Source organism: Protopterus annectens, chromosome 7.part0 (genome assembly GCF_019279795.1).
Source record: "Protopterus annectens isolate FY-2018-M chromosome 7.part0, PAN1.0, whole genome shotgun sequence".
NCBI classification, from domain to species: Eukaryota; Metazoa; Chordata; order Ceratodontiformes; family Protopteridae; genus Protopterus; species Protopterus annectens.
The window spans coordinates 1,938,606,214-1,938,620,875 of NC_056739.1; positions in this window are offsets into that span (position 1 = coordinate 1,938,606,214).

The following is a 14,662-nucleotide window of genomic DNA, read 5'->3' on the forward strand; positions in this document are numbered from 1 at the left end:
ACTAGCAATGGGTGGGGGCCTTGTTCCCATTGTTTCCATATGGGGTCTCATGGGGCTTCTAAATCACAGATGACACTCACCATCCAGGGTGTTTACCTACCACATGTGTGATATACCGCCCCTGTAGGCTGTCTTCTCTATCTATCAATGCAACCTACCTCCACAAATATACCTGATATCCGTCCCCAAATTCCTAATCCCACCTTCACAGACAAGGGTAATGTGGTCCCAACAAGGGGTTCACACATGACATAACCATCCATTTTGCACACACTTACTGCTGTATATATATATATATATATATATATATATATATATATATATATATATATATATATATATATATATGTCTATGTGTGTGTGTGTGTGTGTGTGTGTGTGTGTGTGTGTGTGTGTGTGTGTGTGTGTGTGTGTGTGTGTGTGTGTGTGTGTGTGTATTGATATGTCTGATGTTCCCTCACACATGGCATGCAGCACTGTGATGCAAAACACGGGGACATGTATTTATATACATATGTGTGTGTTTGTATATATATATATATATATATATATATATATATATATATATATATATATATATATAAACATACATATATATATATATATATGTGTGTGTGTGTGTGTGTGTGTGTGTGTGTGTGTGTGTGTGTGTGTAGATATATATTATGAGTTGTATATATGTGTTTTATATATATATATATATATATATATATATATATATATATATATATATATATATATATATATAGACACAAATGCATATAGGTGTCTCTATATCTGTAGATATACATGTATACATACATATATATATATATATATATATATATATATATATATATATATATATATATATATATATATATATATATATATGGTACATTCAAACATCAGGTCCACACTCTATAACTCTCCTTCCTGCACAGCTGCACTGTTCTGCCTTGCTACAACACAGACATGTGTCACATGTGGACACAGCCTAACATTATGGGGGTATATATAGGGACAGATTGCAGGTAAGCCTATTGCACATGTATGGCATTTCAGCATGCTACAGTTACATGCATATATATACTTCACATAACTGTTGTGGGAATGATGTGTATGTTTTGGATAGTTTGTTGGATTTTTCTTGTTTTCCTTTTTGCTTTGCCTTTAGCTTTCTTTTACTCTCTCTCTCTCTCTCTCTATATATATATATATATATATATATATATATATATATGTCGTTCTCTCTAAAGTAAATGGATTGAGCTTCTTTGAATACATTGCAGCATTGATTTTGTAGGTGATACACATGATCAGGTGATGGCCTCTGTACCAGTCAGTGTCCTTCACTTGCTACCTGCATGCAGCATGCTGTGTAGTACTTCCAATTACCACCATCAAGGCAACCCACTACTATAAATCCCTACATCATGTGGGCGTGGTCCCTTTACCTTTCCTGTATGGTGGACATCCTTCCTGTGTGTGGGCAGCAGTGTTTCAGAGAGCAGGTAGCAATACCTCTTACAAGAGGACTTGCAGACTCAGGCCAGCTAAATATTTGTATAAGCTTCCAGAACTAGACAGAGTGTGAGTAGTGTTGTGATATGCATTTTATAGCACCAGTGTTACAGGGTTTGTATGTACATACTAGTTTAACATGGAATGCAGTCTGTCTGTATAGCTCTTAACTGTGGGCCTGTCCACATGATGGCCAGAGGTGTGCCTGTTATGTTTTGTCTGTCCACAACACAAGTCTTGTGTCAGATATATCACTGGCAGTGTGTGTGCTGAGTGCTATCAGTACATGGCTACATCCATTTGTGTTTCTGACTTCATATTCCTGACTAATGGTATGTTGTCGACTATCCTGTAACACCAGCAACTTAGTGTATGACAACACTATTTCACATATGGGCCTGTGTACCAGCTTCTGTCCTCCACCTTCATATCAAGCTTTGTCCATATGACATGCAGTAAGGGGTTGTTATGTAGTGGCCTGTGATTATGTCAAGCTTCCATTTCTGCCATCATTCCAGTGCTGTTGTGGCCCCCACACATATTGTGGGGTAGGGTCCCTATATATATGTATAGATATATATATATATATATATATATATATATATATATATATATATATATATATATATATTTATGGGCTTCAGCTGCACAAAACATGTGTGCCCTTCTGCAGTCCAGAAGTCCAGAAGTCAGTGTATGTAACAGTGTTATATGCCCCTTGCCCCTGTAAGTCAGTCTATGTGGGGAGTATGCACCATAAATAACCTAGGCTGTTGCAACATGTGAGGGATATAAGTAGTAAGCTGCCTTAAGGTATATTTATTTTTTTATTTTATTTTTATTTAACATTTGTTAACCGGGAAAGTCTGACTAGGTTCCACAGAGCCTGTTTTCAGCGGATGCCTGGGGAGAAATGCTCCAGATGCATGTCTTTGGAATGTGGGAGGAAACCGGAGTACCCGGAGGAAACCCAAGCGAACACAGGGAGAACATGCAAACTCCACACAGAAGGCACCCCAGCCGAGAATCAAACCGGAGAACCAAAACCAAGTATATGGCTGTACATTACCATACGTTTCACCTTGGGAACATTGCTGGCCTATTATTTACTGCCATACAGACTGTTCTGTTTGTCAGTGTGATTGGGATATTTTCAGTTATGCATTATGCAACAGATACATCCCATTGTGTCAACTTAAGTCTTTTCTCCCTAGGGATTGAATACAGAGTGTAGTTAGAGGCTTCTGGACTATACATCTGCATTACTTACTGTTGATTGATTGTTATCCTGTGGCCCAGTCTGTCTTTACTGTTGTACTACTTGAAGGCCCTGGCCTGGACAACGACATATGTTATGCTTTCGGGTGACTGTATAAAATGATCTGCTTGAGAGTTGCATTAATCTGTATGCATTTCAAAGTCTAAACAGAAATATGACATGGCATATACATCTGTGATAGTACACAAACAAAACGTTCTTATGTATGCAAACCTGTGTGTGGTGTTATATCCTTTGACTTATCTGTGGGTATATGTTTCAGGCAACAACTGTCTTTTGTATGGGTGACTCATACACTGTCCATTTGATAAGGTGGCAACTGTAAGAATACTGGCTGTTCAGTATGGTGTGCACCCTCTAAATATGTATCTTCCTATACATATCTCTGTATATGTGTAGTTACATATATATCTCTGCATATGTATATATATCAGCATCATCCCCTTTCGGCTGTTCCCATTAGGGGTCGCCACAGCGGATTATCTGTTTCTATTTCTTCCTGTCCTCTGCTTCTTGCTCTGTCACACCAACAACCTGCATGTCCTCTCTCACCACATCCATAAACCTTATCTTAGGCCTTTTTCTTTTCCTGTTACCTGGCAGCTTCATCCTTAGCATCCTTTTCCCAATATACTCAGCATCCCTCTTCAGCACATGTCCAAACCAACGTAATCGTGCCTCTCTGGCTTTGTCTCTAAACCTTCCAACCTGGGCTGACCCTCTAATATACTTATTCCTAATCCTGTCCACCCTCATCACACCCAGTGCAAATCTTAACATCTTTAATTCTGCCACATCCAGGTCAAACTCCTGCCTTTTTGTCAATGCCATATGTGTGTGTGTGTATGCATCTTTGGAATGTTTATTGCTTCCACATTGTACATTCCCTATGGTGATAAACTTTCAAGACCAGAAAAACAAACTAGCGAATTCCACCGATAATTTAAAAGCCAAGAACTCGACTCAGGCCAGTCCAAAACATAAAAAACATGAAAAACAACAAATTTTATTAAGCCACTGTAAAAGCTTTTTGTTAGTACCTTGCACTAACTTCTTCAGACAAGCAAAACATTCACACCATTACAAGTGAGTTTAAATACCAGCATTGAAACACTTAACAAAAAGCTTTTACAGTGGCTTAATAAAATTTGTTGTTTTTCATGTTTTTTACGTTTTGGACTGGCCTGAGTCGAGTTCTTGGCTTTTGAATTAGCGGTGGTTTTTGCTAGTTTGTTTTTCCGGTCTTGAAAGTTTATTTTTTTGGTGTTTTTATGTCCACCGCTTCATCGCCAGCAAGGACTATGCCAGAGCCAGGAGATTTAACTATTTTAATCAACCTTCTAACCGAGAAAGTGGAAAACTTAACCCAACGTGTGGAATTTCTTTCGCAGAGTACTTCATTATTAAATGGACTTAATACTTCACAAACACGCTCCTTTTGGATGCCTTTAACTGGATCTTTGGGTTTGACTTCACCTAACGGAATTATTAATGAATCGGAGGTTCTACCTAACCTTACAACTCATTTGCTGACGCAAGAACGAGAAGAGAATATGAAGAATTTAGTAAGTGGCTGTATGAGCCCCCCAGGTGCACTTGGTTTAGCACAACAACAGAACAGCATCGCGAATGGCCAAAAGGGAAGATATGTGAATTTTAATTTAAATGAATGGCTTAATAGGTCGTTCCGTTTTGGATTCGAAAACGACCAAGCTAGTAATGAAGTTATTGAACACGAGAATGTGAGTCTGCCTACTAAATTACATGTATTTGATCAAAAACTACTTAAAAGTAGAAAATTACAACTCGAGGTGGCATATTTCAATGAATGTAGGCAAGCACACATAGTTTCAATGAATGTAGGCAAGTACACATAGTCCCTAAAGGCCTCCGATCCTGGCAATACCCAACAGGGCTAGAGGAAGGTTCTAAATTCCACCAGGATTTGATAGCCCTGTTTGATAGACATGGGAATGAGTTGTTAAACCTAATTAGTGTACATTATCAAGAGACTATTAATGAGTTGAATAAGGAATTATCCATTTTAGATGAAGAGATAAAAAATGATGTTTGTTTTCCAAGGTGTAGATTTGAATATGAAAGGTCATATACTAGTATTGACCACTATATAACAAAGATTACCTCAACTAAAGTCAAAAAATTACAAAGAGACATTAAGGCTTATAAGGATGGTGTAGCATATCCAAAACCCCCTAAGTCTCAGGGTAATTTTCTGAAAATTAACCCTAATCTACCGAAACATCCAGTGAGGCCCTGTGGAGAGTCAATATAACATCAGTTATGGAGCAGAACAAGGGGGCCAATCAAGAGAGACTGAGTCTAGAAGGAATGGATGGAGCAGGGGAGCAGGGAGATAATATTGATAATCCAAGTCAATTTGATACAGGATTGGTCGGGGTAAATTTTCAAACACAAGCCTCGTCTCCTCAACAAACATCGAGCAGAATGACGAGAAACAAATACAAATCGAGGAAGAACTGATGGAAGATGTTAGATTTTCTAATACCCGATCAAATAAACCCTTTGAAGTGATATATAACACAGGGAAGGACTTCAAAATATATAATTATTCAAATTTTGTTTTCTCCCAACCCCTTGTTGACATTTTAGCCAAGGGCTTAACTTTTATACCCTCTGGACGTGCTAGTGTTGATAAATCAATTTTAGACCTCAAACTTTTTGTGAGAAAGTTGAACTTGGCCCTTTTATTGGGAGAGATGGTCCAACCAAGGCCTATGTATCACATTCCAAGTACATATAATCCACCTTTGACCCCTTGCTTGGGAGTGTTTGAACACGTGTGATGTGGACATTAGGAATTTGCTTAAGTGTAAACGACAGACCCACTTCAACATTTCCAAGATTGAATTGGACTCATTGGAAGCTCTCAGTTCTTCTTCTATCAGAATAATGAAACCTGACAAAGGAGGTGGATTAGTAGCTATGGAACAGGATGAATATATAGATAGACTTTTAGCGATACTTTCTACAGAGATTTATAGAGAAGTATCTAAGAATTAATTGAATATTAGTATGAACCGTGTGTGGTCATACTTTGAAGACATGTTCATTAGTGGGTCTCTGGATATGGACATTTACAATTTTATTTCACTACCCTCACCACACATTCCAGCATTATTTGGGAATCCTAAGATTCATAAAAGTATTGGTGATCCCCCTATGTGCCAATTAGTGAACGCGAGGGGTAGTATTACCTATGCAGCAGTGGAGGTAGTAGACACCATCCTCAAACAATATGTATCGCAGGTACCACACATAGCTAGAGATTCTTGGTCCTTTTTGGAAAAAGTTGGACTAGCTACCTTTGAAGGAAATGCCTATTTTCTGACCATTGACGTCATTGATTTATATTCTTCAATTCCCCATGAGGTAGCACTTGAATGGATTCAATTGGAGATGATTTATTACCAAGCTCCACCCAAAGAGATAGCTATGGTGAGCGAATTGTTGAATATTATTTTGACATGTAACTATTTCACATTCAATAACAGATGATTCCATCAGTTGATTGGTGTGCCTATGGGGTCTCTGTGTGGCGCCAGTGTAGCTAATTTGGTCATGACTCATTGGGAAAGAACGCTTGCCTTTCCCAATAATATTATTCAAGAGAAAGTCGTTCTGTACATAAGATTCTTGGATGACATTTTTATCTTGTTTAATGGCTCACTGGAAGAAGCCCAAGACCTAGTGATCGGCTTCAATAATTCGTCTGACTTTTTGAAATTTACTTGTACAATAAACATGGAGAATATATCCTATTTGGATGTGGAACTTTATAAAGACAGAAGTCTAGGTCAGTTTGGAGCCAGAATCCATTGGAAATCAACTTTCTCTAATTCTTATCTACATTATGATAGTGACCATCCGCTTCACCAGAAAAAGGCTATAGTCAAAGGATAACTTGTAAGAGCAGCTAGGATGGTGTCAAGGGATAGTGAATTTTTGGAAGAGTGTGATTTCATAGCCAATTTATTTCTGGATCGAGGTTATCCAGAAACCTTGATTGATGAGTTGTGTTTTGAAGTTAAGACCAAGAAAGCTAATGGCTATTTTTCTTCTATCTTGAGTCATGTTGTTCCTGAATTGAGTCATTCACCATCACCTGTATGCCCTGATTTTCAGGGAAACATGTCCAGGTCCAATTTTATTTTAACTTTTAATACAGATGCCAATGACATAGTTACTATAATTAAGAGGAACTGGTGATTACTATCCCCTGAGTTACTTGGAGGTCCAATTTTTGATAAAGCCCCATTGATAACATACAGAAGGGGCCCTAACATCAAACATATTCTGGAATGTACGTGAAATTTAGTAACAGCAAGATCAGGGATGTATAAATGTAATATGTGCAAGTATTGCAGATTTGTCCAGGCAGGTACAGCCTTTACAGTTAAGAACAGGAAATTCCTCATCAGGGGGCATTTCACTTGTTCCAGTACCCAAGTGGTATACCTTGCTCAATGTTCATCATGCCCCAGTTTTTACATTGGCAAGACTGAGAGGAAACTCCAGGAAAGAATGTACGAGCATTTGTATGCCATAAGAAGAATGAAAATGGACAATGCTTTGGCTATGCACATCCAGAACAACCCAAACCATGAGTTTCCATTTATGGTTATAGATCAACTGTATAATACCAATTCTTATGGACCTGAGACATATAGATTAGAATGTAAAGAGCTTCTTTGGCAATTAAGATTGGAGGCATATCGCCCCCCTGGTCTTAACAGCTCGTTATCCATTAGTTGTTTTTTAAAACTTAAAAGTTTGAAGAGGTGACGAGCTGTTTATTCTCACAATTTTTTAAAATGAGAGTCAAAAAATGAAAAATGAGAGTCGACAAATTAATGGTTTTATAACTCTTTATTAGTCAACAGTGGTGGAGGGTTAATAGTTATCAGTTATTGTTATGATTATACATCATGATCATTATTTTACAATATATATTATTGATTCATATTTTATTATTTAGTAATTTTAGGTCTAGATACGTTAACTTTTAGACCTGTTTTATTTAATGACAGTATTAAATATATACTGAGTAGCCTAAATTTATGTTATATTATATGTTACATGTCATATTTTATATTTCTATATTATTATTTTTATTATTTAGTGAGATATGATTAATATTATATTATTTTTCTTGGGTAGCTGTTCTAGTTACTTAGATGCTTAGGACAGTATGCATTAATTTCATTATATTTATTATATTCATTATATTAGTTATTTTACTTGAAAGCAGGCAAGATACAATGTATACATAGGTAATTTTTGATTAGGAAGCGTCGCGCTTCCATTATTAGTATTTATGCTGTAGGTTGAACATCGTTATTTTTATGTTATTTTATATATTTTACATATTTATCTACTTTATACAGTTTAATAATCAAAATATTGGGCTTTTTTCTTTCAATTTCAAAGCCTGCTATTATTACAGTCTCGGTGTATGAATTTTTTATTATGTTTATTATGTTAATAGTGATTTTTTTTTGTTATGTTAATAGAGAATTGCAAATGCACCTTAGTTAGCTGTGATCTGTACCTTTAAGCAGCTAAAGGGAGAGCAAGGGGCATGGTTAAGTGTTTCAATGCTGGTATTTAAACTCACTTGTAATGGTGTGAATGTTTTGCTTGTCTGAAGAAGTTAGTGCAAGGTACTAACGAAAAGCTTTTACAGTGGCTTAATAAATTTTGTTGTTTTTCATGTTTTTTACATTTTGGACTGGCCTGAGTCGAGTTCTTGGCTTTTGAATTAACATTCCCTATGGTGGCCAGACTGTGCTACATGATATGTTATTGATACCATCTTGACATTGTAGATACCTATTGAGTTGTGTATTTAGTTTATTGTTACAGATATGGTGAGGCGGAGAGAAAGATATCAATTAACAACTAGTATATTCCTGTAGTTCTCATTACTTTCCTAGTCAGTGCTGTGATCTGTACCTTACAATTATCAGTACACTACCCTATGGCCTTAGTTTGGACAATGATATGGATGTAGACAACTATTTTCATGAACTGAGTTTTACCTGCAGTATATACCTCTTACCTGGTATACCTGTGGAGGTATTGTTTGTTAAAACTACCTAACTGTTTCTACACATATTTCCAGATTCCAGGTTGATGTTATGCACATACCTGTCCATCTCTTATTGCACACACTCTGGGCATGTCTTGACCACATGTAGGTGAACCGGGACATATTTTGACTATTGCCCTCTTAAAATCCTTTGGTGAGTTGTATAATGACAGGTTTGTTTTCATTGACATTTTCCAAATATGTACAGGCCTGACAGTCAGTTATATGACATGAAATGTTGCCTACATGTCAGAGATTAGCATGCTGATATGCCAGGGGGACAGGGTAAAAGCCAGCAGATATGGGCCAATTAACTGGACATTCTGGACAATTCTGTACACTTCTGGGGTATGATTCTGCATACAGCTTACTACCACTCCCAGGATTCGAACCATGGCTATGTCTGCTAAAAATAAAAAAGTGTCCATCACAGTTGAGTATGCTATATAGATATTGCAATGTATCTCTTCTCTGATTTCCGTCTATAAGTCTCCCGTGATATTACAATCTGACCTTGTAATTACAACACTCTTATACAGGATTTTCTAGACAGTTTTATTATGTAGCACAGTGTGGGTGACAGTGATGAGTAATAATTTATTATTCAGAGCAGCTGCAACACTAACAATGCCATACAATACCAGAGTAAACAGTACCATTCCTGGATTTCAATCTTTTATTTCTAGGAACAGTTTTCGTATGTGACAGACCTTTGGGGGCAATGTTTGTTAGCACAACCTGAATGTTGCCCCACATATTACCAGATTCCACATTAGTATTATGCACATACGTCTCAATCTGTTACTGCACACACTCTGGTCACAGCTTCACAACATGGGGGGTGGAGATAGGACATACTTGGCTTATTACTCTCATAACAGTTTGGGGAGTTGCTAGAGTGACATGTTTGTTCTTATAGATGTCTGACAATCAGTTGTAGTTCATTATTTGCTGCCTAAACATCTAGGATCATCCCACTGATTTGCCAGGGGGACAGGATGACAGACAGCAGATATGGGCCAATTAACTGGACATTCTGGACATATCTGTACTGTTGTGGGGTATGATTCTGCATACAGCTTACTACCACTCCTAGGATTTGAACCATGGCTGTGTGTGCAAAAAATACAACGGTTCACGTCTCAGTTGAGTGTACTATTTGGATTATGTTGTCTGTCTTTTCACTGTTTTCTAAGTCTCTCTCAGTTGTACTATATGACCTCTTGTGATTACAACAGTCATATACAGGCATTCCTACACATTTTATTTATGTAGCACAGTGTGGGTAACAGTGCTTAATACAACAGTACTATTAAGAGTTTGCAACTCTACATTACCATATGATACCAGAGTAAACACATGCAGTCCAGCAGTTAGACCTTTATTGTCAGGCTGTTATCCTTTTATTTACATACAACCTATATGAGACTCTTCCTGCCATATTCTATGGTGTATGCAGTACATGCCTTAAACAATACAGGTTGTATACAAGCAATTAACTTCCTACTACTTTTAGATTTATTTCGTATGACAGTACATGCAAGAGTATTACTAATCTGCCTCACGACACAACCACTGAAATCTACAGGCATGGGCTTCCTGGTTTGCAGCCCGCTCATCTGCCACTGTCAAAGACATAAGAGGAACATTTAGCTATACCTATCCATAATATACATGAGCTGAGAAATATTAAACAGTTAGTGGACTGATACTTACACATGGCTGGTACATCCCCCATCCTCCTAGCCTCTTGGATCCACTGATCCAAGAGATCCCTCTTTCTCCACTTCAGGTCGGTATAGTGATGCCTGGCCTGCTCATCAGTTTGAGGTATGCCAGTGGCACTGGTGAGGTCATGGGCGAGATGGTCCCAGGCTTATGCTTTATATTGGGAACCCTGGTACTGGCTCTGCAGCAGTCTCTGGTCATGTTCCTTAACAAGGAGTCCTGTCATGACTTTGGACTACTGGATGCCCCAGTGCTGCACCTGATAGTGCACTCCATCTCCCATGCCAGACATAGTGCCTACAGGGGGAAGCAGCATTCAGTTATGAGATGTATTCCCACCTGTTGGGTTAAAATAGGGCTGATTTCAAGCACTTTGCCGTGATTGGACGGTTTTGAAAATGCTAAGCTATGGGCAAACCTGCTTAACTAAGGTTGGCATTGCTTAAAGGGGTATAACAATGGGCAAACTGATTTTGCTGGTTTACACATTGCTTTCACCTAGTAAGCTGGGCTGTGCTATGCTTAGCATTGCTTAATTTTTAATTTGCATACTATTTGCTGTTTGGCATTGATTTATTATTCATTACATGTTACATATGTGTTTGGTATCCATGATTCATGAGTACGTACACTGTATGGTGTCCTTGTGTTTTATTAGGGGGATTTCAACACTTTATTACAATGACACCTCACATCTGGACTTAATTCAGTTCTCCAGGTCACATATTTATGTTATGTAGTAGGTTATACAACATAAAACTGTATACAGATTCCTTTCATGTTAAATTTGATTTTCCTATACTGAGGATCTGTTTGGTGATACCTCATTCTTATGTATTGTTGTGATGGCTTAGTGAATAGCTGCTATGACTGTAATGTATAAGGTCCTGGGTTCAAGACCTGCAACGGCTGTTTGTTTTGTTTCTGGCCAGAACAGCGGCTTTTGCATGCAGAGTGATTAAGGCACTTTTAAGCAATTGTAATTGGGTTTGTGCAGGTTTGCATGAAGGTAAGCAATGCTAACCTCTGGTTAAATATGCTTGCAGAGAGTTAGCTTCAATATTGCTTAACCTGTATGCACATTGCTTACCCCCCCCCCCATAAATGGGCTTAAACTCACTTACTACTGCTTAAATATGCTTATGCCTGATTACTACTGCTTAATAATCCTTACTTCCACTTACCCCTGCACTAATTTAGACAGAAATGTAAAATGGTTCGTGGGAAGATGGTGGCTTTGGACACTATATGGATTTATCATTCATTACACATTGTACCTTCGATTTGTATCCCTGACTCATGTGTACATATACTGTAAGGGTTACTTGTGTTTATCTGTGGATTTTACAACATTATGACAATGATACCTCACATCTGCATTTAATGCAGTACTCCAGTTCACAATTATATAATATTTAGTAGGTTATGCAACAAAAAAAATTGTTCATAAAGTGATTTGACATGGAAAAATAGAATGAGACTCAAACCGGGAATGACTGCTCGTAAGGCGAATGCTCTGCCCACTACACTATTGTAGTACTGCTTCATTTGCATATATCTTGATATTTATCCTTTTGTGCCATTTAAGCTGCTGTATACATAGCAAAGTAATGAGCAAACCTGCGCACCTACGGTTAAATTTTATCTGTTTGATAAAAACAATTTGCTTGTTTATATTTTATGTTTTTACTATTGCTCTTATAAACTTGAGGGAATGTTGCTGGGGGTATGCAAACACCTACGAGTGGTCTTGCTCATTCTTATTGCTAAACTGCTATTCTTGATTGCAAGGACATGTATATTCTGAGAGCTCTGCTCCTAAACAGCCACTTCCATGCAGGACTAAGCTAGTCCTGCATGGAAGAATAGTGAATCCAGGGGAGAAATACTCTTATCAGAGAAAATGAAATAGTTGCAAATAAACAGGGAAAATGGAGTGGGGGATGTAAACGGGTGGTTAGTAAAACATGATTTAATATCCAAATGTCCCAACAAATCCATGAATGAAAAAGATTTGATTAATGAAAAATCTGCATTTCTCACTTGCATTTGGCATCCACTACTGATTGTTTTATTTTCTAAAATAACATTTTTGCTGTCTTTTTTTAAGGTACTACCCACTAATCCCTGATTCTCTGTTTTGGAATAAGATGTTACCTTGAATAATGGAAGAAAGGAAAGCACTATTACTACAGAGTTTAACTGCTTTGAACAGCACTTGTTAAGGACAAAAGGAGTGTTGAATCTACTTTCATATAAGTATTTAAACCATTCTCTAAGCTCATGCTGACTCCATTTTTTTTGGTAAGATGGAAGGAGCACACTCTGCATGAACATATTTTAGTGTAATCAGAAAAATGCATGCAGAACACACACACACACACACACACACACACACACACACACACACACACACACACACACACACACACGGATTCAGCAAGCTCTGCACGGTGTGCAGGAATAGTGCAAGAGCTGCTGGAGGCAATATGGCCACCAAGAGATCCAGGAACCAGCTCCCAGGACATGCACGAGCGCTCCTGCACTATTACTGCATGGACACAGCTCCTGTATGCTAATTACCCCATTTGTAGGAGAAAACCATGCAAATGAGGTAAATTAACAACCCAGGAAGCAGGCAGTCATCCGTGCAGTATTAGTGCAGAAATATACTATGTTAGTAACCAAGTACATTACTGCAAACTACAAAATGGAGCCATGACAGCTCCAAATAAAGGGTGTATATAATTTGGAAGGCATGCCAATGGCCAAATATTTGGTCATTGACATGGAAAATAGTTTCAAAATAACAAAAAAAAAACTTTTTTTCACTATTTCGGACGTTTAAGAGTAGGGCAGTGGTGAGCAAATGGGATCAGTCCAAAAAAAAAAAAAAAACTTGAAAAAAGCATTCTAGCCAAAATCATTATTTTGCCATTATATTCAATGGCAGGCAGAAGACAACATGGCCACTGAATAGTGGTTGCTAAGGGGGAAGGCTCAGTTGTAGACTTGTAAATATGCATTAGTAGTCAGTTCTATGCAAATGAGGGGAATGACACTGAATCACAGATTTCCCATCATTGCTAGTCAGCACCCAACCATGTAAGTGCAGGAATACCATGGTGCAAGCCTAAGAGTTAGCTGACATCATAGGGGGTTGTGTCAGGCATACTGTAAGCTTATTGGAGCTCTGTGGCTCGGGTTTGCCCTTAGCTTAGCAGAGCTAAGGAAGGGGGTGTGTCTGAAACTGCCTAGCAGTATTTACACTGCCTAAATGGGTGTGTGTGCTGTGCACTGGGTTTTAAACAAAAAAAAAAAGATAAACCAGGAAATAGCATCTGAGCACTGTGTTTGCACGGCATGCCTCGGGGCTTAAACAGGAAGGTAATAGGAAGGGAAAACAGCAGTAGGAAGGTAATCTAAGGAGAACTAGCATAGCTGGCAGGTGAAATGTATCAGAATCAGCCAATTACAGAAGCAGCAGCCCAGCCCAGTGCACTACTATAAACTATGCAAACACCTTTCCCTCTGTTTTTTACCACAAACTCTACATCACCAGTATACACAAATGGGGAAAATTTACCTAACAAAAAGCAACAAAATGAAAGGGGCTGCTTTCACTCTCAGAAATCAATATGTGGAAGAGGCTGAGGGTGGTGAGGATGAGAATACTGATGACCAACCCACAGTGAGGAGAAGGAGTAGAGTGTACAGACCCAGAGTAGCCTACCAGGGGCTACATGAGCTGGAGATAGTGGAAAGCTATAGGGTGGACAGCGACCTTCTGCAGCAAATTGTTGAGCTGTGTCGGCCACGCCTCACACACAGAACCAACAGAGGGGAACCCATCCCAGTGGATACCAAGGTATGTGTAGTCTTAAGAATACTAGCCACAGGTACCTTCCAAAGGCCATCATGGGGATCTCACAGGCATCAGCATCCAGGGTACTCCACCAGTTACTGGATGCCACGTCAGCACATGCCAGTGAGCACATATATTGCCACAATACTGGACACAG